The sequence below is a fragment of the Lepisosteus platostomus genome, chromosome 8 (genome assembly GCF_059453375.1).
Source record: "Lepisosteus platostomus isolate fLepPlt1 chromosome 8, fLepPlt1.hap1, whole genome shotgun sequence".
NCBI lineage: Eukaryota > Metazoa > Chordata > Actinopteri > Semionotiformes > Lepisosteidae > Lepisosteus > Lepisosteus platostomus.
The window spans coordinates 14277550-14296258 of NC_142618.1; the positions used below are offsets into that span (position 1 = coordinate 14277550).

Consider the following 18709-nt stretch of genomic DNA (forward strand, 5'->3'; position numbering starts at 1 on the left):
AAGAGGAAAAAAATGCCAAAGACGTACCACCATAGTTTCACTGTCGTCTTCCAGGCCCCTTTGACTCCGTCCAGGACAAACACCACACAAGGACCTCTGCGCTGCTAATGCGGAATTCTGTGCCCTTGCAATGAGGAGGGCCGCAAACAAAAGCCCGGGGGGTGGGGCTTAGACCTGAGTCACCATAACAGGGACTTGAACCCTGGACCCTCAGATTAAAAGTCTGATGCTCTACCGACTGAGCTATCCGGGCTCTACGACAGAAGCAGGAGCAGCAGCAGGGACATACAGGATCCTCAAAGGCCACATGTTTGGTCCACTGAAGAGAGCAAGCCGAGGAAACGACAACGAGCCCAGGAATCTCTGTTAGATCCAACATGACACAGTGCTGTGCTTTCCAAAGAACAGGAACTCCACCCTGCCTCGGGCTGTGAACGTCAGAGAGAGGACACGTACGGCTCCCTCGATAGCTCAGTTGGTAGAGCGGAGGACTGTAGTGGAGAAGGCCGGACATCCTTAGGTCGCTGGTTCGAATCCGGCTCGAGGGACGCTACTGTTTTGGCCCTTGACAATCAAAAAAGAAGAAAATGAGCAAACCTCTCTCTCGCTTGGACCGTAAGGCGGTCAGACATTAGAGCGGAGTCGCCGTCTTTAGAATTCTGCATTCTACTGCTCGCGTCTGCTAAGCTTTCCTTTTGCAAAACACTGCGTCAGTGCTGGTGCGCTCAAAACCTAGTCGCAAAGACAAGTGAGACTAAAGGAGGCGCTCGGTGGAGCCCATCGCCGGCACCCTTTCTGTAAGCCTCACCATTGCAGTAGACGTTTGAGTACAAAGCTGTTAAAAAGGAGGCCAGGTATAGCCCCAGAAAGCAAGCAGCACCTTCTGTATTGATGGTCATTCATCCAGTAACCACTTCCTCCTACTCAATATGTTGATGCTTTGATATGCAAACATTTCCCCAGCAGGGGCCACCAATCACCCAGAGCCACACCTCACCCATTAATCAGTGCTTGCTCCCAAGCCCACAAGCTAGAGCCCAGGCTGCGCCAGCCGGGAATCGAACCCGGGTCGCAAGAATGGGAATCTTGCATGATACCACTACACCACTGGCGCCCACGGAGAGCGCTTGCTCACGCCACAGTTTAAGCCTCTTATCCTCTCACAGGCCAAAGGGAGCAAAGCCCTTCTTTTTGCCCAGCCCACACACCCCACAATTACCTCTGCCCTGCCTAATTTGAAGCTTTGGGAATTTGCAACGAGAAGAGCCGACGGAAGAGGAAAAAAATGCCAAAGACGTACCACCATTGTTTCACTGTCGTCTTCCAGGCCCCTTTGACTCCGTCCAGGACAAACACCACACAAGGACCTCTGCGCTGCTAATGCGGAATTCTGTGCCCTTGCAATGAGGAGGGCCGCAAACAAAAGCCCGGGGGGTGGGGCTTAGACCTGAGTCACCATAACACCCGAACAGGGACTTGAACCCTGGACCCTCAGATTAAAAGTCTGATGCTCTACCGACTGAGCTATCCGGGCTCTACGACAGAAGCAGGAGCAGCAGCAGGGACATACAGGATCCTCAAAGGCCACATGTTTGGTCCACTGAAGAGAGCAAGCCGAGGAAACGACAACGAGCCCAGGAATCTCTGTTAGATCCAACATGACACAGTGCCGTGCTTTCCAAAGAACAGGAACTCCACCCTGCCTCGGGCTGTGAACGTCAGAGAGAGGACACGCATGGCTCCCTCGATAGCTCAGTTGGTAGAGCGGAGGACTGTAGTGGAGAAGGCCGGACATCCTTAGGTCGCTGGTTCGAATCCGGCTCGAGGGACGCTACTGTTTTGGCCCTTGACAATCAAAAAAGAAGAAAATGAGCAAACCTCTCTCTCGCTTGGACCGTAAGGCGGTCAGACATTAGAGCGGAGTCGCCGTCTTTAGAATTCTGCATTCTACTGCTCGCGTCTGCTAAGCTTTCCTTTTGCAAAACACTGCGTCAGTGCTGGTGCGCTCAAAACCTAGTCGCAAAGACAAGTGAGACTAAAGGAGGCGCTCGGTGGAGCCCATCGCCGGCACCCTTTCTGTAAGCCTCACCATTGCAGTAGACGTTTGAGTACAAAGCTGTTAAAAAGGAGGCCAGGTATAGCCCCAGAAAGCAAGCAGCACCTTCTGTATTGATGGTCATTCATCCAGTAACCACTTCCTCCTACTCAATATGTTGATGCTTTGATATGCAAACATTTCCCCAGCAGGGGCCACCAATCACCCAGAGCCACACCTCACCCATTAATCAGTGCTTGCTCCCAAGCCCACAAGCTAGAGCCCAGGCTGCGCCAGCCGGGAATCGAACCCGGGTCGCAAGAATGGGAATCTTGCATGATACCACTACACCACTGGCGCCCACAGAGAGCGCTTGCTCACACCACAGTTTAAGCCTCTTATCCTCTCACAGGCCAAAGGGAGCAAAGCCCTTCTTTTTGCCCAGCCCACACACCCCACAATTACCTCTGCCCTGCCTAATTTGAAGCTTTGGGAATTTGCAACGAGAAGAGCCGACGGAAGAGGAAAAAAATGCCAAAGACGTACCACCATTGTTTCACTGTCGTCTTCCAGGCCCCTTTGACTCCGTCCAGGACAAACACCACACAAGGACCTCTGCGCTGCTAATGCGGAATTCTGTGCCCTTGCAATGAGGAGGGCCGCAAACAAAAGCCCGGGGGGTGGGGCTTAGACCTGAGTCACCATAACACCCGAACAGGGACTTGAACCCTGGACCCTCAGATTAAAAGTCTGATGCTCTACCGACTGAGCTATCCGGGCTCTACGACAGAAGCAGGAGCAGCAGCAGGGACATACAGGATCCTCAAAGGCCACATGTTTGGTCCACTGAAGAGAGCAAGCCGAGGAAACGACAACGAGCCCAGGAATCTCTGTTAGATCCAACATGACACAGTGCCGTGCTTTCCAAAGAACAGGAACTCCACCCTGCCTCGGGCTGTGAACGTCAGAGAGAGGACACGCACGGCTCCCTCGATAGCTCAGTTGGTAGAGCGGAGGACTGTAGTGGAGAAGGCCGGACATCCTTAGGTCGCTGGTTCGAATCCGGCTCGAGGGATGCTACTGTTTTGGCCCTTGACAATCAAAAAAGAAGAAAATGAGCAAACCTCTCTCTCGCTTGGACCGTAAGGCGGTCAGACATTAGAGCGGAGTCGCCGTCTTTAGAATTCTGCATTCTACTGCTCGCGTCTGCTAAGCTTTCCTTTTGCAAAACACTGCGTCAGTGCTGGTGCGCTCAAAACCTAGTCGCAAAGACAAGTGAGACTAAAGGAGGCGCTCGGTGGAGCCCATCGCCGGCACCCTTTCTGTAAGCCTCACCATTGCAGTAGACGTTTGAGTACAAAGCTGTTAAAAAGGAGGCCAGGTATAGCCCCAGAAAGCAAGCAGCACCTTCTGTATTGATGGTCATTCATCCAGTAACCACTTCCTCCTACTCAATATGTTGATGCTTTGATATGCAAACATTTCCCCAGCAGGGGCCACCAATCACCCAGAGCCACACCTCACCCATTAATCAGTGCTTGCTCCCAAGCCCACAAGCTAGAGCCCAGGCTGTGCCAGCCGGGAATCGAACCCGGGTCGCAAGAATGGGAATCTTGCATGATACCACTACACCACTGGCGCCCACGGAGAGCGCTTGCTCACACCACAGTTTAAGCCTCTTATCCTCTCACAGGCCAAAGGGAGCAAAGCCCTTCTTTTTGCCCAGCCCACACACCCCACAATTACCTCTGCCCTGCCTAATTTGAAGCTTTGGGAATTTGCAACGAGAAGAGCCGACGGAAGAGGAAAAAAATGCCAAAGACGTACCACCATTGTTTCACTGTCGTCTTCCAGGCCCCTTTGACTCCGTCCAGGACAAACACCACACAAGGACCTCTGCGCTGCTAATGCGGAATTCTGTGCCCTTGCAATGAGGAGGGCCGCAAACAAAAGCCCGGGGGGTGGGGCTTAGACCTGAGTCACCATAACACCCGAACAGGGACTTGAACCCTGGACCCTCAGATTAAAAGTCTGATGCTCTACCGACTGAGCTATCCGGGCTCTACGACAGAAGCAGGAGCAGCAGCAGGGACATACAGGATCCTCAAAGGCCACATGTTTGGTCCACTGAAGAGAGCAAGCCGAGGAAACGACAACGAGCCCAGGAATCTCTGTTAGATCCAACATGACACAGTGCCGTGCTTTCCAAAGAACAGGAACTCCACCCTGCCTCGGGCTGTGAACGTCAGAGAGAGGACACGCACGGCTCCCTCGATAGCTCAGTTGGTAGAGCGGAGGACTGTAGTGGAAAAGGCCGGACATCCTTAGGTCGCTGGTTCTAATCCGGCTCGAGGGACGCTACTGTTTTGGCCCTTGACAATCAAAAAAGAAGAAAATGAGCAAACCTCTCTCTCGCTTGGACCGTAAGGCGGTCAGACATTAGAGCGGAGTCGCCGTCTTTAGAATTCTGCATTCTACTGCTCGCGTCTGCTAAGCTTTCCTTTTGCAAAACACTGCGTCAGTGCTGGTGCGCTCAAAACCTAGTCGCAAAGACAAGTGAGACTAAAGGAGGCGCTCGGTGGAGCCCATCGCCGGCACCCTTTCTGTAAGCCTCACCATTGCAGTAGACGTTTGAGTACAAAGCTGTTAAAAAGGAGGCCAGGTATAGCCCCAGAAAGCAAGCAGCACCTTCTGTATTGATGGTCATTCATCCAGTAACCACTTCCTCCTACTCAATATGTTGATGCTTTGATATGCAAACATTTCCCCAGCAGGGGCCACCAATCACCCAGAGCCACACCTCACCCATTAATCAGTGCTTGCTCCCAAGCCCACAAGCTAGAGCCCAGGCTGCGCCAGCCAGGAATCGAACCCGGGTCGCAAGAATGGGAATCTTGCATGATACCACTACACCACTGGCGCCCACGGAGAGTGCTTGCTCACACCACAGTTTAAGCCTCTTATCCTCTCACAGGCCAAAGGGAGCAAAGCCCTTCTTTTTGCCCAGCCCACACACCCCACAATTACCTCTGCCCTGCCTAATTTGAAGCTTTGGGAATTTGCAACGAGAAGAGCCGACGGAAGAGGAAAAAAATGCCAAAGACGTACCACCATTGTTTCACTGTCGTCTTCCAGGCCCCTTTGACTCCGTCCAGGACAAACACCACACAAGGACCTCTGCGCTGCTAATGCGGAATTCTGTGCCCTTGCAATGAGGAGGGCCGTAAACAAAAGCCCAGGGGGTGGGGCTTAGACCTGAGTCACCATAACACCCGAACAGGGACTTGAACCCTGGACCCTCAGATTAAAAGTCTGATGCTCTACCGACTGAGCTATCCGGGCTCTACGACAGAAGCAGGAGCAGCAGCAGGGACATACAGGATCCTCAAAGGCCACATGTTTGGTCCACTGAAGAGAGCAAGCCGAGGAAACGACAACGAGCCCAGGAATCTCTGTTAGATCCAACATGACACAGTGCCGTGCTTTCCAAAGAACAGGAACTCCACCCTGCCTCGGGCTGTGAACGTCAGAGAGAGGACACGCACGGCTCCCTCGATAGCTCAGTTGGTAGAGCGGAGGACTGTAGTGGAGAAGGCCGGACATCCTTAGGTCGCTGGTTCGAATCCGGCTCGAGGGACGCTACTGTTTTGGCCCTTGACAATCAAAAAAGAAGAAAATGAGCAAACCTCTCTCTCGCTTGGACCGTAAGGCGGTCAGACATTAGAGCGGAGTCGCCGTCTTTAGAATTCTGCATTCTACTGCTCGCGTCTGCTAAGCTTTCCTTTTGCAAAACACTGCGTCAGTGCTGGTGCGCTCAAAACCTAGTCGCAAAGACAAGTGAGACTAAAGGAGGCGCTCGGTGGAGCCCATCGCCGGCACCCTTTCTGTAAGCCTCACCATTGCAGTAGACGTTTGAGTACAAAGCTGTTAAAAAGGAGGCCAGGTATAGCCCCAGAAAGCAAGCAGCACCTTCTGTATTGATGGTCATTCATCCAGTAACCACTTCCTCCTACTCAATATGTTGATGCTTTGATATGCAAACATTTCCCCAGCAGGGGCCACCAATCACCCAGAGCCACACCTCACCCATTAATCAGTGCTTGCTCCCAAGCCCACAAGCTAGAGCCCAGGCTGCGCCAGCCGGGAATCAAACCCGGGTCGCAAGAATGGGAATCTTGCATGATACCACTACACCACTGGCGCCCACGGAGAGTGCTTGCTCACACCACAGTTTAAGCCTCTTATCCTCTCACAGGCCAAAGGGAGCAAAGCCCTTCTTTTTGCCCAGCCCACACACCCCACAATTACCTCTGCCCTGCCTAATTTGAAGCTTTGGGAATTTGCAACGAGAAGAGCCGACGGAAGAGGAAAAAAATGCCAAAGACGTACCACCATTGTTTCACTGTCGTCTTCCAGGCCCCTTTGACTCCGTCCAGGACAAACACCACACAAGGACCTCTGCGCTGCTAATGCGGAATTCTGTGCCCTTGCAATGAGGAGGGCCGCAAACAAAAGCCCAGGGGGTGGGGCTTAGACCTGAGTCACCATAACACCCGAACAGGGACTTGAACCCTGGACCCTCAGATTAAAAGTCTGATGCTCTACCGACTGAGCTATCCGGGCTCTACGACAGAAGCAGGAGCAGCAGCAGGGACATACAGGATCCTCAAAGGCCACATGTTTGGTCCACTGAAGAGAGCAAGCCGAGGAAACGACAACGAGCCCAGGAATCTCTGTTAGATCCAACATGACAGTGCCGTGCTTTCCAAAGAACAGGAACTCCACCCTGCCTCGGGCTGTGAACGTCAGAGAGAGGACACGCACGGCTCCCTCGATAGCTCAGTTGGTAGAGCGGAGGACTGTAGTGGAGAAGGCCGGACATCCTTAGGTCGCTGGTTCGAATCCGGCTCGAGGGACGCTACTGTTTTGGCCCTTGACAATCAAAAAAGAAGAAAATGAGCAAACCTCTCTCTCGCTTGGACCGTAAGGCGGTCAGACATTAGAGCGGAGTCGCCGTCTTTAGAATTCTGCATTCTACTGCTCGCGTCTGCTAAGCTTTCCTTTTGCAAAACACTGCGTCAGCGCTGGTGCGCTCAAAACCTAGTCGCAAAGACAAGTGAGACTAAAGGAGGCGCTCGGTGGAGCCCATCGCCGGCACCCTTTCTGTAAGCCTCACCATTGCAGTAGACGTTTGAGTACAAAGCTGTTAAAAAGGAGGCAAGGTATAGCCCCAGAAAGCAAGCAGCACCTTCTGTATTGATGGTCATTCATCCAGTAACCACTTCCTCCTACTCAATATGTTGATGCTTTGATATGCAAACATTTCCCCAGCAGGGGCCACCAATCACCCAGAGCCACACCTCACCCATTAATCAGTGCTTGCTCCCAAGCCCACAAGCTAGAGCCCAGGCTGCGCCAGCCGGGAATCGAACCCGGGTCGCAAGAATGGGAATCTTGCATGATACCACTACACCACTGGCGCCCACGGAGAGCGCTTGCTCACACCACAGTTTAAGCCTCTTATCCTCTCACAGGCCAAAGGGAGCAAAGCCCTTCTTTTTGCCCAGCCCACACACCCCACAATTACCTCTGCCCTGCCTAATTTGAAGCTTTGGGAATTTGCAACGAGAAGAGCCGACGGAAGAGGAAAAAAATGCCAAAGACGTACCACCATTGTTTCACTGTCGTCTTCCAGGCCCCTTTGACTCCGTCCAGGACAAACACCACACAAGGACCTCTGCGCTGCTAATGCGGAATTCTGTGCCCTTGCAATGAGGAGGGCCGCAAACAAAAGCCCGGGGGGTGGGGCTTAGACCTGAGTCACCATAACACCCGAACAGGGACTTGAACCCTGGACCCTCAGATTAAAAGTCTGATGCTCTACCGACTGAGCTATCCGGGCTCTACGACAGAAGCAGGAGCAGCAGCAGGGACATACAGGATCCTCAAAGGCCACATGTTTGGTCCACTGAAGAGAGCAAGCCGAGGAAACGACAACGAGCCCAGGAATCTCTGTTAGATCCAACATGACACAGTGCCGTGCTTTCCAAAGAACAGGAACTCCACCCTGCCTCGGGCTGTGAACGTCAGAGAGAGGACACGCATGGCTCCCTCGATAGCTCAGTTGGTAGAGCGGAGGACTGTAGTGGAGAAGGCCGGACATCCTTAGGTCGCTGGTTCGAATCCGGCTCGAGGGACGCTACTGTTTTGGCCCTTGACAATCAAAAAAGAAGAAAATGAGCAAACCTCTCTCTCGCTTGGACCGTAAGGCGGTCAGACATTAGAGCGGAGTCGCCGTCTTTAGAATTCTGCATTCTACTGCTCGCGTCTGCTAAGCTTTCCTTTTGCAAAACACTGCGTCAGTGCTGGTGCGCTCAAAACCTAGTCGCAAAGACAAGTGAGACTAAAGGAGGCGCTCGGTGGAGCCCATCGCCGGCACCCTTTCTGTAAGCCTCACCATTGCAGTAGACGTTTGAGTACAAAGCTGTTAAAAAGGAGGCCAGGTATAGCCCCAGAAAGCAAGCAGCACCTTCTGTATTGATGGTCATTCATCCAGTAACCACTTCCTCCTACTCAATATGTTGATGCTTTGATATGCAAACATTTCCCCAGCAGGGGCCACCAATCACCCAGAGCCACACCTCACCCATTAATCAGTGCTTGCTCCCAAGCCCACAAGCTAGAGCCCAGGCTGCGCCAGCCGGGAATCGAACCCGGGTCGCAAGAATGGGAATCTTGCATGATACCACTACACCACTGGCGCCCACGGAGAGCGCTTGCTCACACCACAGTTTAAGCCTCTTATCCTCTCACAGGCCAAAGGGAGCAAAGCCCTTCTTTTTGCCCAGCCCACACACCCCACAATTACCTCTGCCCTGCCTAATTTGAAGCTTTGGGAATTTGCGACGAGAAGAGCCGACGGAAGAGGAAAAAAATGCCAAAGACGTACCACCATTGTTTCACTGTCGTCTTCCAGGCCCCTTTGACTCCGTCCAGGACAAACACCACACAAGGACCTCTGCGCTGCTAATGCGGAATTCTGTGCCCTTGCAATGAGGAGGGCCGCAAACAAAAGCCCGGGGGGTGGGGCTTAGACCTGAGTCACCATAACACCCGAACAGGGACTTGAACCCTGGACCCTCAGATTAAAAGTCTGATGCTCTACCGACTGAGCTATCCGGGCTCTACGACAGAAGCAGGAGCAGCAGCAGGGACATACAGGATCCTCAAAGGCCACATGTTTGGTCCACTGAAGAGAGCAAGCCGAGGAAACGACAACGAGCCCAGGAATCTCTGTTAGATCCAACATGACACAGTGCCGTGCTTTCCAAAGAACAGGAACTCCACCCTGCCTCGGGCTGTGAACGTCAGAGAGAGGACACGCACGGCTCCCTCGATAGCTCAGTTGGTAGAGCGGAGGACTGTAGTGGAGAAGGCCGGACATCCTTAGGTCGCTGGTTCGAATCCGGCTCGAGGGACGCTACTGTTTTGGCCCTTGACAATCAAAAAAGAAGAAAATGAGCAAACCTCTCTCTCGCTTGGACCGTAAGGCGGTCAGACATTAGAGCGGAGTCGCCGTCTTTAGAATTCTGCATTCTACTGCTCGCGTCTGCTAAGCTTTCCTTTTGCAAAACACTGCGTCAGTGCTGGTGCGCTCAAAACCTAGTCGCAAAGACAAGTGAGACTAAAGGAGGCGCTCGGTGGAGCCCATCGCCGGCACCCTTTCTGTAAGCCTCACCATTGCAGTAGACGTTTGAGTACAAAGCTGTTAAAAAGGAGGCCAGGTATAGCCCCAGAAAGCAAGCAGCACCTTCTGTATTGATGGTCATTCATCCAGTAACCACTTCCTCCTACTCAATATGTTGATGCTTTGATATGCAAACATTTCCCCAGCAGGGGCCACCAATCACCCAGAGCCACACCTCACCCATTAATCAGTGCTTGCTCCCAAGCCCACAAGCTAGAGCCCAGGCTGCGCCAGCCGGGAATCAAACCCGGGTCGCAAGAATGGGAATCTTGCATGATACCACTACACCACTGGCGCCCACGGAGAGTGCTTGCTCACACCACAGTTTAAGCCTCTTATCCTCTCACAGGCCAAAGGGAGCAAAGCCCTTCTTTTTGCCCAGCCCACACACCCCACAATTACCTCTGCCCTGCCTAATTTGAAGGTTTGGGAATTTGCAACGAGAAGAGCCGACGGAAGAGGAAAAAAATGCCAAAGACGTACCACCATTGTTTCACTGTCGTCTTCCAGGCCCCTTTGACTCCGTCCAGGACAAACACCACACAAGGACCTCTGCGCTGCTAATGCGGAATTCTGTGCCCTTGCAATGAGGAGGGCCGCAAACAAAAGCCCAGGGGGTGGGGCTTAGACCTGAGTCACCATAACACCCGAACAGGGACTTGAACCCTGGACCCTCAGATTAAAAGTCTGATGCTCTACCGACTGAGCTATCCGGGCTCTACGACAGAAGCAGGAGCAGCAGCAGGGACATACAGGATCCTCAAAGGCCACATGTTTGGTCCACTGAAGAGAGCAAGCCGAGGAAACGACAACGAGCCCAGGAATCTCTGTTAGATCCAACATGACAGTGCCGTGCTTTCCAAAGAACAGGAACTCCACCCTGCCTCGGGCTGTGAACGTCAGAGAGAGGACACGCACGGCTCCCTCGATAGCTCAGTTGGTAGAGCGGAGGACTGTAGTGGAGAAGGCCGGACATCCTTAGGTCGCTGGTTCGAATCCGGCTCGAGGGACGCTACTGTTTTGGCCCTTGACAATCAAAAAAGAAGAAAATGAGCAAACCTCTCTCTCGCTTGGACCGTAAGGCGGTCAGACATTAGAGCGGAGTCGCCGTCTTTAGAATTCTGCATTCTACTGCTCGCGTCTGCTAAGCTTTCCTTTTGCAAAACACTGCGTCAGCGCTGGTGCGCTCAAAACCTAGTCGCAAAGACAAGTGAGACTAAAGGAGGCGCTCGGTGGAGCCCATCGCCGGCACCCTTTCTGTAAGCCTCACCATTGCAGTAGACGTTTGAGTACAAAGCTGTTAAAAAGGAGGCAAGGTATAGCCCCAGAAAGCAAGCAGCACCTTCTGTATTGATGGTCATTCATCCAGTAACCACTTCCTCCTACTCAATATGTTGATGCTTTGATATGCAAACATTTCCCCAGCAGGGGCCACCAATCACCCAGAGCCACACCTCACCCATTAATCAGTGCTTGCTCCCAAGCCCACAAGCTAGAGCCCAGGCTGCGCCAGCCGGGAATCGAACCCGGGTCGCAAGAATGGGAATCTTGCATGATACCACTACACCACTGGCGCCCACGGAGAGCGCTTGCTCACACCACAGTTTAAGCCTCTTATCCTCTCACAGGCCAAAGGGAGCAAAGCCCTTCTTTTTGCCCAGCCCACACACCCCACAATTACCTCTGCCCTGCCTAATTTGAAGCTTTGGGAATTTGCAACGAGAAGAGCCGACGGAAGAGGAAAAAAATGCCAAAGACGTACCACCATTGTTTCACTGTCGTCTTCCAGGCCCCTTTGACTCCGTCCAGGACAAACACCACACAAGGACCTCTGCGCTGCTAATGCGGAATTCTGTGCCCTTGCAATGAGGAGGGCCGCAAACAAAAGCCCGGGGGGTGGGGCTTAGACCTGAGTCACCATAACACCCGAACAGGGACTTGAACCCTGGACCCTCAGATTAAAAGTCTGATGCTCTACCGACTGAGCTATCCGGGCTCTACGACAGAAGCAGGAGCAGCAGCAGGGACATACAGGATCCTCAAAGGCCACATGTTTGGTCCACTGAAGAGAGCAAGCCGAGGAAACGACAACGAGCCCAGGAATCTCTGTTAGATCCAACATGACACAGTGCCGTGCTTTCCAAAGAACAGGAACTCCACCCTGCCTCGGGCTGTGAACGTCAGAGAGAGGACACGCACGGCTCCCTCGATAGCTCAGTTGGTAGAGCGGAGGACTGTAGTGGAGAAGGCCGGACATCCTTAGGTTGCTGGTTCGAATCCGGCTCGAGGGACGCTACTGTTTTGGCCCTTGACAATCAAAAAAGAAGAAAATGAGCAAACCTCTCTCTCGCTTGGACCGTAAGGCGGTCAGACATTAGAGCGGAGTCGCCGTCTTTAGAATTCTGCATTCTACTGCTCGCGTCTGCTAAGCTTTCCTTTTGCAAAACACTGCGTCAGTGCTGGTGCGCTCAAAACCTAGTCGCAAAGACAAGTGAGACTAAAGGAGGCGCTCGGTGGAGCCCATCGCCGGCACCCTTTCTGTAAGCCTCACCATTGCAGTAGACGTTTGAGTACAAAGCTGTTAAAAAGGAGGCCAGGTATAGCCCCAGAAAGCAAGCAGCACCTTCTGTATTGATGGTCATTCATCCAGTAACCACTTCCTCCTACTCAATATGTTGATGCTTTGATATGCAAACATTTCCCCAGCAGGGGCCACCAATCACCCAGAGCCACACCTCACCCATTAATCAGTGCTTGCTCCCAAGCCCACAAGCTAGAGCCCAGGCTGCGCCAGCCGGGAATCGAACCCGGGTCGCAAGAATGGGAATCTTGCATGATACCACTACACCACTGGCGCCCACGGAGAGCGTTTGCTCACACCACAGTTTAAGCCTCTTATCCTCTCACAGGCCAAAGGGAGCAAAGCCCTTCTTTTTGCCCAGCCCACACACCCCACAATTACCTCTGCCCTGCCTAATTTGAAGCTTTGGGAATTTGCAACGAGAAGAGCCGACGGAAGAGGAAAAAAATGCCAAAGACGTACCACCATTGTTTCACTGTCGTCTTCCAGGCCCCTTTGACTCCGTCCAGGACAAACACCACACAAGGACCTCTGCGCTGCTAATGCGGAATTCTGTGCCCTTGCAATGAGGAGGGCCGCAAACAAAAGCCCGGGGGGTGGGGCTTAGACCTGAGTCACCATAACACCCGAACAGGGACTTGAACCCTGGACCCTCAGATTAAAAGTCTGATGCTCTACCGACTGAGCTATCCGGGCTCTACGACAGAAGCAGGAGCAGCAGCAGGGAGATACAGGATCCTCAAAGGCCACATGTTTGGTCCACTGAAGAGAGCAAGCCGAGGAAACGACAACGAGCCCAGGAATCTATGTTAGATCCAACATGACACAGTGCTGTGCTTTCCAAAGAACAGGAACTCCACCCTGCCTCGGGCTGTGAACGTCAGAGAGAGGACACGCACGGCTCCCTCGATAGCTCAGTTGGTAGAGCGGAGGACTGTAGTGGAGAAGGCCGGACATCCTTAGGTCGCTGGTTCGAATCCGGCTCGAGGGACGCTACTGTTTTGGCCCTTGACAATCAAAAAAGAAGAAAATGAGCAAACCTCTCTCTCGCTTGGACCGTAAGGCGGTCAGACATTAGAGCGGAGTCGCCGTCTTTAGAATTCTGCATTCTACTGCTCGCGTCTGCTAAGCTTTCCTTTTGCAAAACACTGCGTCAGCGCTGGTGCGCTCAAAACCTAGTCGCAAAGACAAGTGAGACTAAAGGAGGCGCTCGGTGGAGCCCATCGCCGGCACCCTTTCTGTAAGCCTCACCATTGCAGTAGACGTTTGAGTACAAAGCTGTTAAAAAGGAGGCCAGGTATAGCCCCAGAAAGCAAGCAGCACCTTCTGTATTGATGGTCATTCATCCAGTAACCACTTCCTCCTACTCAATATGTTGATGCTTTGATATGCAAACATTTCCCCAGCAGGGGCCACCAATCACCCAGAGCCACACCTCACCCATTAATCAGTGCCAGGCCCACAAGCTAGAGCCCAGGCTGCGCCACCCGGGAATCGAACCCGGGTCGCAAGAATGGGAATCTTGCATGATACCACTACACCACTGGCGCCCACGGAGAGAGCTTGCTCACACCACATTTTAAGCCTCTTATCCTCTCACAGGCCAAAGGGAGCAAAGCCCTTCTTTTTGCCCAGCCCACACACCCCACAATTACCTCTGCCCTGCCTAATTTGAAGCTTTGGGAATTTGCAACGAGAAGAGCCGACGGAAGAGGAAAAAAATGCCAAAGACGTACCACCATAGTTTCACTGTCGTCTTCCAGGCCCCTTTGACTCCGTCCAGGACAAACACCACACAAGGACCTCTGCGCTGCTAATGCGGAATTCTGTGCCCTTGCAATGAGGAGGGCCGCAAACAAAAGCCCGGGGGGTGGGGCTTAGACCTGAGTCACCATAACAGGGACTTGAACCCTGGACCCTCAGATTAAAAGTCTGATGCTCTACCGACTGAGCTATCCGGGCTCTACGACAGAAGCAGGAGCAGCAGCAGGGACATACAGGATCCTCAAAGGCCACATGTTTGGTCCACTGAAGAGAGCAAGCCGAGGAAACGACAACGAGCCCAGGAATCTCTGTTAGATCCAACATGACACAGTGCTGTGCTTTCCAAAGAACAGGAACTCCACCCTGCCTCGGGCTGTGAACGTCAGAGAGAGGACACGTACGGCTCCCTCGATAGCTCAGTTGGTAGAGCGGAGGACTGTAGTGGAGAAGGCCGGACATCCTTAGGTCGCTGGTTCGAATCCGGCTCGAGGGACGCTACTGTTTTGGCCCTTGACAATCAAAAAAGAAGAAAATGAGCAAACCTCTCTCTCGCTTGGACCGTAAGGCGGTCAGACATTAGAGCGGAGTCGCCGTCTTTAGAATTCTGCATTCTACTGCTCGCGTCTGCTAAGCTTTCCTTTTGCAAAACACTGCGTCAGTGCTGGTGCGCTCAAAACCTAGTCGCAAAGACAAGTGAGACTAAAGGAGGCGCTCGGTGGAGCCCATCGCCGGCACCCTTTCTGTAAGCCTCACCATTGCAGTAGACGTTTGAGTACAAAGCTGTTAAAAAGGAGGCCAGGTATAGCCCCAGAAAGCAAGCAGCACCTTCTGTATTGATGGTCATTCATCCAGTAACCACTTCCTCCTACTCAATATGTTGATGCTTTGATATGCAAACATTTCCCCAGCAGGGGCCACCAATCACCCAGAGCCACACCTCACCCATTAATCAGTGCTTGCTCCCAAGCCCACAAGCTAGAGCCCAGGCTGCGCCAGCCGGGAATCGAACCCGGGTCGCAAGAATGGGAATCTTGCATGATACCACTACACCACTGGCGCCCACGGAGAGCGCTTGCTCACGCCACAGTTTAAGCCTCTTATCCTCTCACAGGCCAAAGGGAGCAAAGCCCTTCTTTTTGCCCAGCCCACACACCCCACAATTACCTCTGCCCTGCCTAATTTGAAGCTTTGGGAATTTGCAACGAGAAGAGCCGACGGAAGAGGAAAAAAATGCCAAAGACGTACCACCATTGTTTCACTGTCGTCTTCCAGGCCCCTTTGACTCCGTCCAGGACAAACACCACACAAGGACCTCTGCGCTGCTAATGCGGAATTCTGTGCCCTTGCAATGAGGAGGGCCGCAAACAAAAGCCCGGGGGGTGGGGCTTAGACCTGAGTCACCATAACACCCGAACAGGGACTTGAACCCTGGACCCTCAGATTAAAAGTCTGATGCTCTACCGACTGAGCTATCCGGGCTCTACGACAGAAGCAGGAGCAGCAGCAGGGACATACAGGATCCTCAAAGGCCACATGTTTGGTCCACTGAAGAGAGCAAGCCGAGGAAACGACAACGAGCCCAGGAATCTCTGTTAGATCCAACATGACACAGTGCCGTGCTTTCCAAAGAACAGGAACTCCACCCTGCCTCGGGCTGTGAACGTCAGAGAGAGGACACGCATGGCTCCCTCGATAGCTCAGTTGGTAGAGCGGAGGACTGTAGTGGAGAAGGCCGGACATCCTTAGGTCGCTGGTTCGAATCCGGCTCGAGGGACGCTACTGTTTTGGCCCTTGACAATCAAAAAAGAAGAAAATGAGCAAACCTCTCTCTCGCTTGGACCGTAAGGCGGTCAGACATTAGAGCGGAGTCGCCGTCTTTAGAATTCTGCATTCTACTGCTCGCGTCTGCTAAGCTTTCCTTTTGCAAAACACTGCGTCAGTGCTGGTGCGCTCAAAACCTAGTCGCAAAGACAAGTGAGACTAAAGGAGGCGCTCGGTGGAGCCCATCGCCGGCACCCTTTCTGTAAGCCTCACCATTGCAGTAGACGTTTGAGTACAAAGCTGTTAAAAAGGAGGCCAGGTATAGCCCCAGAAAGCAAGCAGCACCTTCTGTATTGATGGTCATTCATCCAGTAACCACTTCCTCCTACTCAATATGTTGATGCTTTGATATGCAAACATTTCCCCAGCAGGGGCCACCAATCACCCAGAGCCACACCTCACCCATTAATCAGTGCTTGCTCCCAAGCCCACAAGCTAGAGCCCAGGCTGCGCCAGCCGGGAATCGAACCCGGGTCGCAAGAATGGGAATCTTGCATGATACCACTACACCACTGGCGCCCACGGAGAGCGCTTGCTCACACCACAGTTTAAGCCTCTTATCCTCTCACAGGCCAAAGGGAGCAAAGCCCTTCTTTTTGCCCAGCCCACACACCCCACAATTACCTCTGCCCTGCCTAATTTGAAGCTTTGGGAATTTGCAACGAGAAGAGCCGACGGAAGAGGAAAAAAATGCCAAAGACGTACCACCATTGTTTCACTGTCGTCTTCCAGGCCCCTTTGACTCCGTCCAGGACAAACACCACACAAGGACCTCTGCGCTGCTAATGCGGAATTCTGTGCCCTTGCAATGAGGAGGGCCGCAAACAAAAGCCCGGGGGGTGGGGCTTAGACCTGAGTCACCATAACACCCGAACAGGGACTTGAACCCTGGACCCTCAGATTAAAAGTCTGATGCTCTACCGACTGAGCTATCCGGGCTCTACGACAGAAGCAGGAGCAGCAGCAGGGACATACAGGATCCTCAAAGGCCACATGTTTGGTCCACTGAAGAGAGCAAGCCGAGGAAACGACAACGAGCCCAGGAATCTCTGTTAGATCCAACATGACACAGTGCCGTGCTTTCCAAAGAACAGGAACTCCACCCTGCCTCGGGCTGTGAACGTCAGAGAGAGGACACGCACGGCTCCCTCGATAGCTCAGTTGGTAGAGCGGAGGACTGTAGTGGAGAAGGCCGGACATCCTTAGGTCGCTGGTTCGAATCCGGCTCGAGGGATGCTACTGTTTTGGCCCTTGACAATCAAAAAAGAAGAAAATGAGCAAACCTCTCTCTCGCTTGGACCGTAAGGCGGTCAGACATTAGAGCGGAGTCGCCGTCTTTAGAATTCTGCATTCTACTGCTCGCGTCTGCTAAGCTTTCCTTTTGCAAAACACTGCGTCAGTGCTGGTGCGCTCAAAACCTAGTCGCAAAGACAAGTGAGACTAAAGGAGGCGCTCGGTGGAGCCCATCGCCGGCACCCTTTCTGTAAGCCTCACCATTGCAGTAGACGTTTGAGTACAAAGCTGTTAAAAAGGAGGCCAGGTATAGCCCCAGAAAGCAAGCAGCACCTTCTGTATTGATGGTCATTCATCCAGTAACCACTTCCTCCTACTCAATATGTTGATGCTTTGATATGCAAACATTTCCCCAGCAGGGGCCACCAATCACCCAGAGCCACACCTCACCCATTAATCAGTGCTTGCTCCCAAGCCCACAAGCTAGAGCCCAGGCTGTGCCAGCCGGGAATCGAACCCGGGTCGCAAGAATGGGAATCTTGCATGATACCACTACACCACTGGCGCCCACGGAGAGCGCTTGCTCACACCACAGTTTAAGCCTCTTATCCTCTCACAGGCCAAAGGGAGCAAAGCCCTTCTTTTTGCCCAGCCCACACACCCCACAATTACCTCTGCCCTGCCTAATTTGAAGCTTTGGGAATTTGCAACGAGAAGAGCCGACGGAAGAGGAAAAAAATGCCAAAGACGTACCACCATTGTTTCACTGTCGTCTTCCAGGCCCCTTTGACTCCGTCCAGGACAAACACCACACAAGGACCTCTGCGCTGCTAATGCGGAATTCTGTGCCCTTGCAATGAGGAGGGCCGCAAACAAAAGCCCGGGGGGTGGGGCTTAGACCTGAGTCACCATAACACCCGAACAGGGACTTGAACCCTGGACCCTCAGATTAAAAGTCTGATGCTCTACCGACTGAGCTATCCGGGCTCTACGACAGAAGCAGGAGCAGCAGCAGGGACATACAGGATCCTCAAAGGCCACATGTTTGGTCCACTGAAGAGAGCAAGCCGAGGAAACGACAACGAGCCCAGGAATCTCTGTTAGATCCAACATGACACAGTGCCGTGCTTTCCAAAGAACAGGAACTCCACCCTGCCTCGGGCTGTGAACGTCAGAGAGAGGACACGCACGGCTCCCTCGATAGCTCAGTTGGTAGAGCGGAGGACTGTAGTGGAAAAGGCCGGACATCCTTAGGTCGCTGGTTCTAATCCGGCTCGAGGGACGCTACTGTTTTGGCCCTTGACAATCAAAAAAGAAGAAAATGAGCAAACCTCTCTCTCGCTTGGACCGTAAGGCGGTCAGACATTAGAGCGGAGTCGCCGTCTTTAGAATTCTGCATTCTACTGCTCGCGTCTGCTAAGCTTTCCTTTTGCAAAACACTGCGTCAGTGCTGGTGCGCTCAAAACCTAGTCGCAAAGACAAGTGAGACTAAAGGAGGCGCTCGGTGGAGCCCATCGCCGGCACCCTT

General features: G+C 53.0%; 42 non-coding genes across 42 annotated transcripts; 15 read left to right on the top strand and 27 right to left on the bottom strand.

Moving 5' to 3' along the window:
• The first annotated feature begins 460 nt into the window (after nt 1–460).
• Nucleotides 461–548, top strand: trnay-gua (transfer RNA tyrosine (anticodon GUA)). Its single transcript is given in 2 exon segments — nt 461–497; nt 513–548. It is a non-coding gene; the product is annotated as a tRNA-Tyr (tRNA).
• Nucleotides 549–1043: 495 nt separating this feature from the next.
• trnag-ccc (transfer RNA glycine (anticodon CCC)) lies at nt 1044–1114 on the bottom strand. Its single transcript has one exon. It is a non-coding gene; the product is annotated as a tRNA-Gly (tRNA).
• A 347-nt stretch (nt 1115–1461) lies between these two features.
• On the bottom strand, nt 1462–1534 carry trnak-uuu (transfer RNA lysine (anticodon UUU)). Its single transcript has one exon. It is a non-coding gene; the product is annotated as a tRNA-Lys (tRNA).
• Nucleotides 1535–1741: 207 nt separating this feature from the next.
• Nucleotides 1742–1829, top strand: trnay-gua (transfer RNA tyrosine (anticodon GUA)). The gene is given in 2 exon segments: nt 1742–1778; nt 1794–1829. It is a non-coding gene; the product is annotated as a tRNA-Tyr (tRNA).
• A 495-nt stretch (nt 1830–2324) lies between these two features.
• On the bottom strand, nt 2325–2395 carry trnag-ccc (transfer RNA glycine (anticodon CCC)). The gene has a single exon. It is a non-coding gene; the product is annotated as a tRNA-Gly (tRNA).
• A 347-nt stretch (nt 2396–2742) lies between these two features.
• On the bottom strand, nt 2743–2815 carry trnak-uuu (transfer RNA lysine (anticodon UUU)). Its single transcript has one exon. It is a non-coding gene; the product is annotated as a tRNA-Lys (tRNA).
• Nucleotides 2816–3022: 207 nt separating this feature from the next.
• Nucleotides 3023–3110, top strand: trnay-gua (transfer RNA tyrosine (anticodon GUA)). The gene is given in 2 exon segments: nt 3023–3059; nt 3075–3110. It is a non-coding gene; the product is annotated as a tRNA-Tyr (tRNA).
• A 495-nt stretch (nt 3111–3605) lies between these two features.
• On the bottom strand, nt 3606–3676 carry trnag-ccc (transfer RNA glycine (anticodon CCC)). Its single transcript has one exon. It is a non-coding gene; the product is annotated as a tRNA-Gly (tRNA).
• A 347-nt stretch (nt 3677–4023) lies between these two features.
• On the bottom strand, nt 4024–4096 carry trnak-uuu (transfer RNA lysine (anticodon UUU)). Its single transcript has one exon. It is a non-coding gene; the product is annotated as a tRNA-Lys (tRNA).
• Nucleotides 4097–4303: 207 nt separating this feature from the next.
• Nucleotides 4304–4391, top strand: trnay-gua (transfer RNA tyrosine (anticodon GUA)). The gene is given in 2 exon segments: nt 4304–4340; nt 4356–4391. It is a non-coding gene; the product is annotated as a tRNA-Tyr (tRNA).
• Nucleotides 4392–4886: 495 nt separating this feature from the next.
• On the bottom strand, nt 4887–4957 carry trnag-ccc (transfer RNA glycine (anticodon CCC)). Its single transcript has one exon. It is a non-coding gene; the product is annotated as a tRNA-Gly (tRNA).
• A 347-nt stretch (nt 4958–5304) lies between these two features.
• Nucleotides 5305–5377, bottom strand: trnak-uuu (transfer RNA lysine (anticodon UUU)). Its single transcript has one exon. It is a non-coding gene; the product is annotated as a tRNA-Lys (tRNA).
• A 207-nt stretch (nt 5378–5584) lies between these two features.
• trnay-gua (transfer RNA tyrosine (anticodon GUA)) lies at nt 5585–5672 on the top strand. Its single transcript is given in 2 exon segments — nt 5585–5621; nt 5637–5672. It is a non-coding gene; the product is annotated as a tRNA-Tyr (tRNA).
• Nucleotides 5673–6167: 495 nt separating this feature from the next.
• Nucleotides 6168–6238, bottom strand: trnag-ccc (transfer RNA glycine (anticodon CCC)). Its single transcript has one exon. It is a non-coding gene; the product is annotated as a tRNA-Gly (tRNA).
• Nucleotides 6239–6585: 347 nt separating this feature from the next.
• trnak-uuu (transfer RNA lysine (anticodon UUU)) lies at nt 6586–6658 on the bottom strand. Its single transcript has one exon. It is a non-coding gene; the product is annotated as a tRNA-Lys (tRNA).
• Nucleotides 6659–6863: 205 nt separating this feature from the next.
• trnay-gua (transfer RNA tyrosine (anticodon GUA)) lies at nt 6864–6951 on the top strand. The gene is given in 2 exon segments: nt 6864–6900; nt 6916–6951. It is a non-coding gene; the product is annotated as a tRNA-Tyr (tRNA).
• A 495-nt stretch (nt 6952–7446) lies between these two features.
• trnag-ccc (transfer RNA glycine (anticodon CCC)) lies at nt 7447–7517 on the bottom strand. The gene has a single exon. It is a non-coding gene; the product is annotated as a tRNA-Gly (tRNA).
• Nucleotides 7518–7864: 347 nt separating this feature from the next.
• trnak-uuu (transfer RNA lysine (anticodon UUU)) lies at nt 7865–7937 on the bottom strand. The gene has a single exon. It is a non-coding gene; the product is annotated as a tRNA-Lys (tRNA).
• Nucleotides 7938–8144: 207 nt separating this feature from the next.
• On the top strand, nt 8145–8232 carry trnay-gua (transfer RNA tyrosine (anticodon GUA)). The gene is given in 2 exon segments: nt 8145–8181; nt 8197–8232. It is a non-coding gene; the product is annotated as a tRNA-Tyr (tRNA).
• A 495-nt stretch (nt 8233–8727) lies between these two features.
• On the bottom strand, nt 8728–8798 carry trnag-ccc (transfer RNA glycine (anticodon CCC)). The gene has a single exon. It is a non-coding gene; the product is annotated as a tRNA-Gly (tRNA).
• A 347-nt stretch (nt 8799–9145) lies between these two features.
• trnak-uuu (transfer RNA lysine (anticodon UUU)) lies at nt 9146–9218 on the bottom strand. Its single transcript has one exon. It is a non-coding gene; the product is annotated as a tRNA-Lys (tRNA).
• A 207-nt stretch (nt 9219–9425) lies between these two features.
• On the top strand, nt 9426–9513 carry trnay-gua (transfer RNA tyrosine (anticodon GUA)). Its single transcript is given in 2 exon segments — nt 9426–9462; nt 9478–9513. It is a non-coding gene; the product is annotated as a tRNA-Tyr (tRNA).
• Nucleotides 9514–10008: 495 nt separating this feature from the next.
• Nucleotides 10009–10079, bottom strand: trnag-ccc (transfer RNA glycine (anticodon CCC)). Its single transcript has one exon. It is a non-coding gene; the product is annotated as a tRNA-Gly (tRNA).
• Nucleotides 10080–10426: 347 nt separating this feature from the next.
• trnak-uuu (transfer RNA lysine (anticodon UUU)) lies at nt 10427–10499 on the bottom strand. The gene has a single exon. It is a non-coding gene; the product is annotated as a tRNA-Lys (tRNA).
• Nucleotides 10500–10704: 205 nt separating this feature from the next.
• Nucleotides 10705–10792, top strand: trnay-gua (transfer RNA tyrosine (anticodon GUA)). The gene is given in 2 exon segments: nt 10705–10741; nt 10757–10792. It is a non-coding gene; the product is annotated as a tRNA-Tyr (tRNA).
• A 495-nt stretch (nt 10793–11287) lies between these two features.
• On the bottom strand, nt 11288–11358 carry trnag-ccc (transfer RNA glycine (anticodon CCC)). The gene has a single exon. It is a non-coding gene; the product is annotated as a tRNA-Gly (tRNA).
• A 347-nt stretch (nt 11359–11705) lies between these two features.
• On the bottom strand, nt 11706–11778 carry trnak-uuu (transfer RNA lysine (anticodon UUU)). Its single transcript has one exon. It is a non-coding gene; the product is annotated as a tRNA-Lys (tRNA).
• Nucleotides 11779–11985: 207 nt separating this feature from the next.
• Nucleotides 11986–12073, top strand: trnay-gua (transfer RNA tyrosine (anticodon GUA)). Its single transcript is given in 2 exon segments — nt 11986–12022; nt 12038–12073. It is a non-coding gene; the product is annotated as a tRNA-Tyr (tRNA).
• Nucleotides 12074–12568: 495 nt separating this feature from the next.
• Nucleotides 12569–12639, bottom strand: trnag-ccc (transfer RNA glycine (anticodon CCC)). Its single transcript has one exon. It is a non-coding gene; the product is annotated as a tRNA-Gly (tRNA).
• Nucleotides 12640–12986: 347 nt separating this feature from the next.
• Nucleotides 12987–13059, bottom strand: trnak-uuu (transfer RNA lysine (anticodon UUU)). Its single transcript has one exon. It is a non-coding gene; the product is annotated as a tRNA-Lys (tRNA).
• Nucleotides 13060–13266: 207 nt separating this feature from the next.
• trnay-gua (transfer RNA tyrosine (anticodon GUA)) lies at nt 13267–13354 on the top strand. The gene is given in 2 exon segments: nt 13267–13303; nt 13319–13354. It is a non-coding gene; the product is annotated as a tRNA-Tyr (tRNA).
• A 488-nt stretch (nt 13355–13842) lies between these two features.
• Nucleotides 13843–13913, bottom strand: trnag-ccc (transfer RNA glycine (anticodon CCC)). The gene has a single exon. It is a non-coding gene; the product is annotated as a tRNA-Gly (tRNA).
• A 619-nt stretch (nt 13914–14532) lies between these two features.
• trnay-gua (transfer RNA tyrosine (anticodon GUA)) lies at nt 14533–14620 on the top strand. Its single transcript is given in 2 exon segments — nt 14533–14569; nt 14585–14620. It is a non-coding gene; the product is annotated as a tRNA-Tyr (tRNA).
• Nucleotides 14621–15115: 495 nt separating this feature from the next.
• trnag-ccc (transfer RNA glycine (anticodon CCC)) lies at nt 15116–15186 on the bottom strand. The gene has a single exon. It is a non-coding gene; the product is annotated as a tRNA-Gly (tRNA).
• Nucleotides 15187–15533: 347 nt separating this feature from the next.
• Nucleotides 15534–15606, bottom strand: trnak-uuu (transfer RNA lysine (anticodon UUU)). Its single transcript has one exon. It is a non-coding gene; the product is annotated as a tRNA-Lys (tRNA).
• Nucleotides 15607–15813: 207 nt separating this feature from the next.
• On the top strand, nt 15814–15901 carry trnay-gua (transfer RNA tyrosine (anticodon GUA)). The gene is given in 2 exon segments: nt 15814–15850; nt 15866–15901. It is a non-coding gene; the product is annotated as a tRNA-Tyr (tRNA).
• Nucleotides 15902–16396: 495 nt separating this feature from the next.
• trnag-ccc (transfer RNA glycine (anticodon CCC)) lies at nt 16397–16467 on the bottom strand. The gene has a single exon. It is a non-coding gene; the product is annotated as a tRNA-Gly (tRNA).
• Nucleotides 16468–16814: 347 nt separating this feature from the next.
• trnak-uuu (transfer RNA lysine (anticodon UUU)) lies at nt 16815–16887 on the bottom strand. The gene has a single exon. It is a non-coding gene; the product is annotated as a tRNA-Lys (tRNA).
• A 207-nt stretch (nt 16888–17094) lies between these two features.
• Nucleotides 17095–17182, top strand: trnay-gua (transfer RNA tyrosine (anticodon GUA)). Its single transcript is given in 2 exon segments — nt 17095–17131; nt 17147–17182. It is a non-coding gene; the product is annotated as a tRNA-Tyr (tRNA).
• Nucleotides 17183–17677: 495 nt separating this feature from the next.
• On the bottom strand, nt 17678–17748 carry trnag-ccc (transfer RNA glycine (anticodon CCC)). The gene has a single exon. It is a non-coding gene; the product is annotated as a tRNA-Gly (tRNA).
• A 347-nt stretch (nt 17749–18095) lies between these two features.
• On the bottom strand, nt 18096–18168 carry trnak-uuu (transfer RNA lysine (anticodon UUU)). The gene has a single exon. It is a non-coding gene; the product is annotated as a tRNA-Lys (tRNA).
• Nucleotides 18169–18375: 207 nt separating this feature from the next.
• Nucleotides 18376–18463, top strand: trnay-gua (transfer RNA tyrosine (anticodon GUA)). The gene is given in 2 exon segments: nt 18376–18412; nt 18428–18463. It is a non-coding gene; the product is annotated as a tRNA-Tyr (tRNA).
• Nucleotides 18464–18709: the final 246 nt, after the last annotated feature.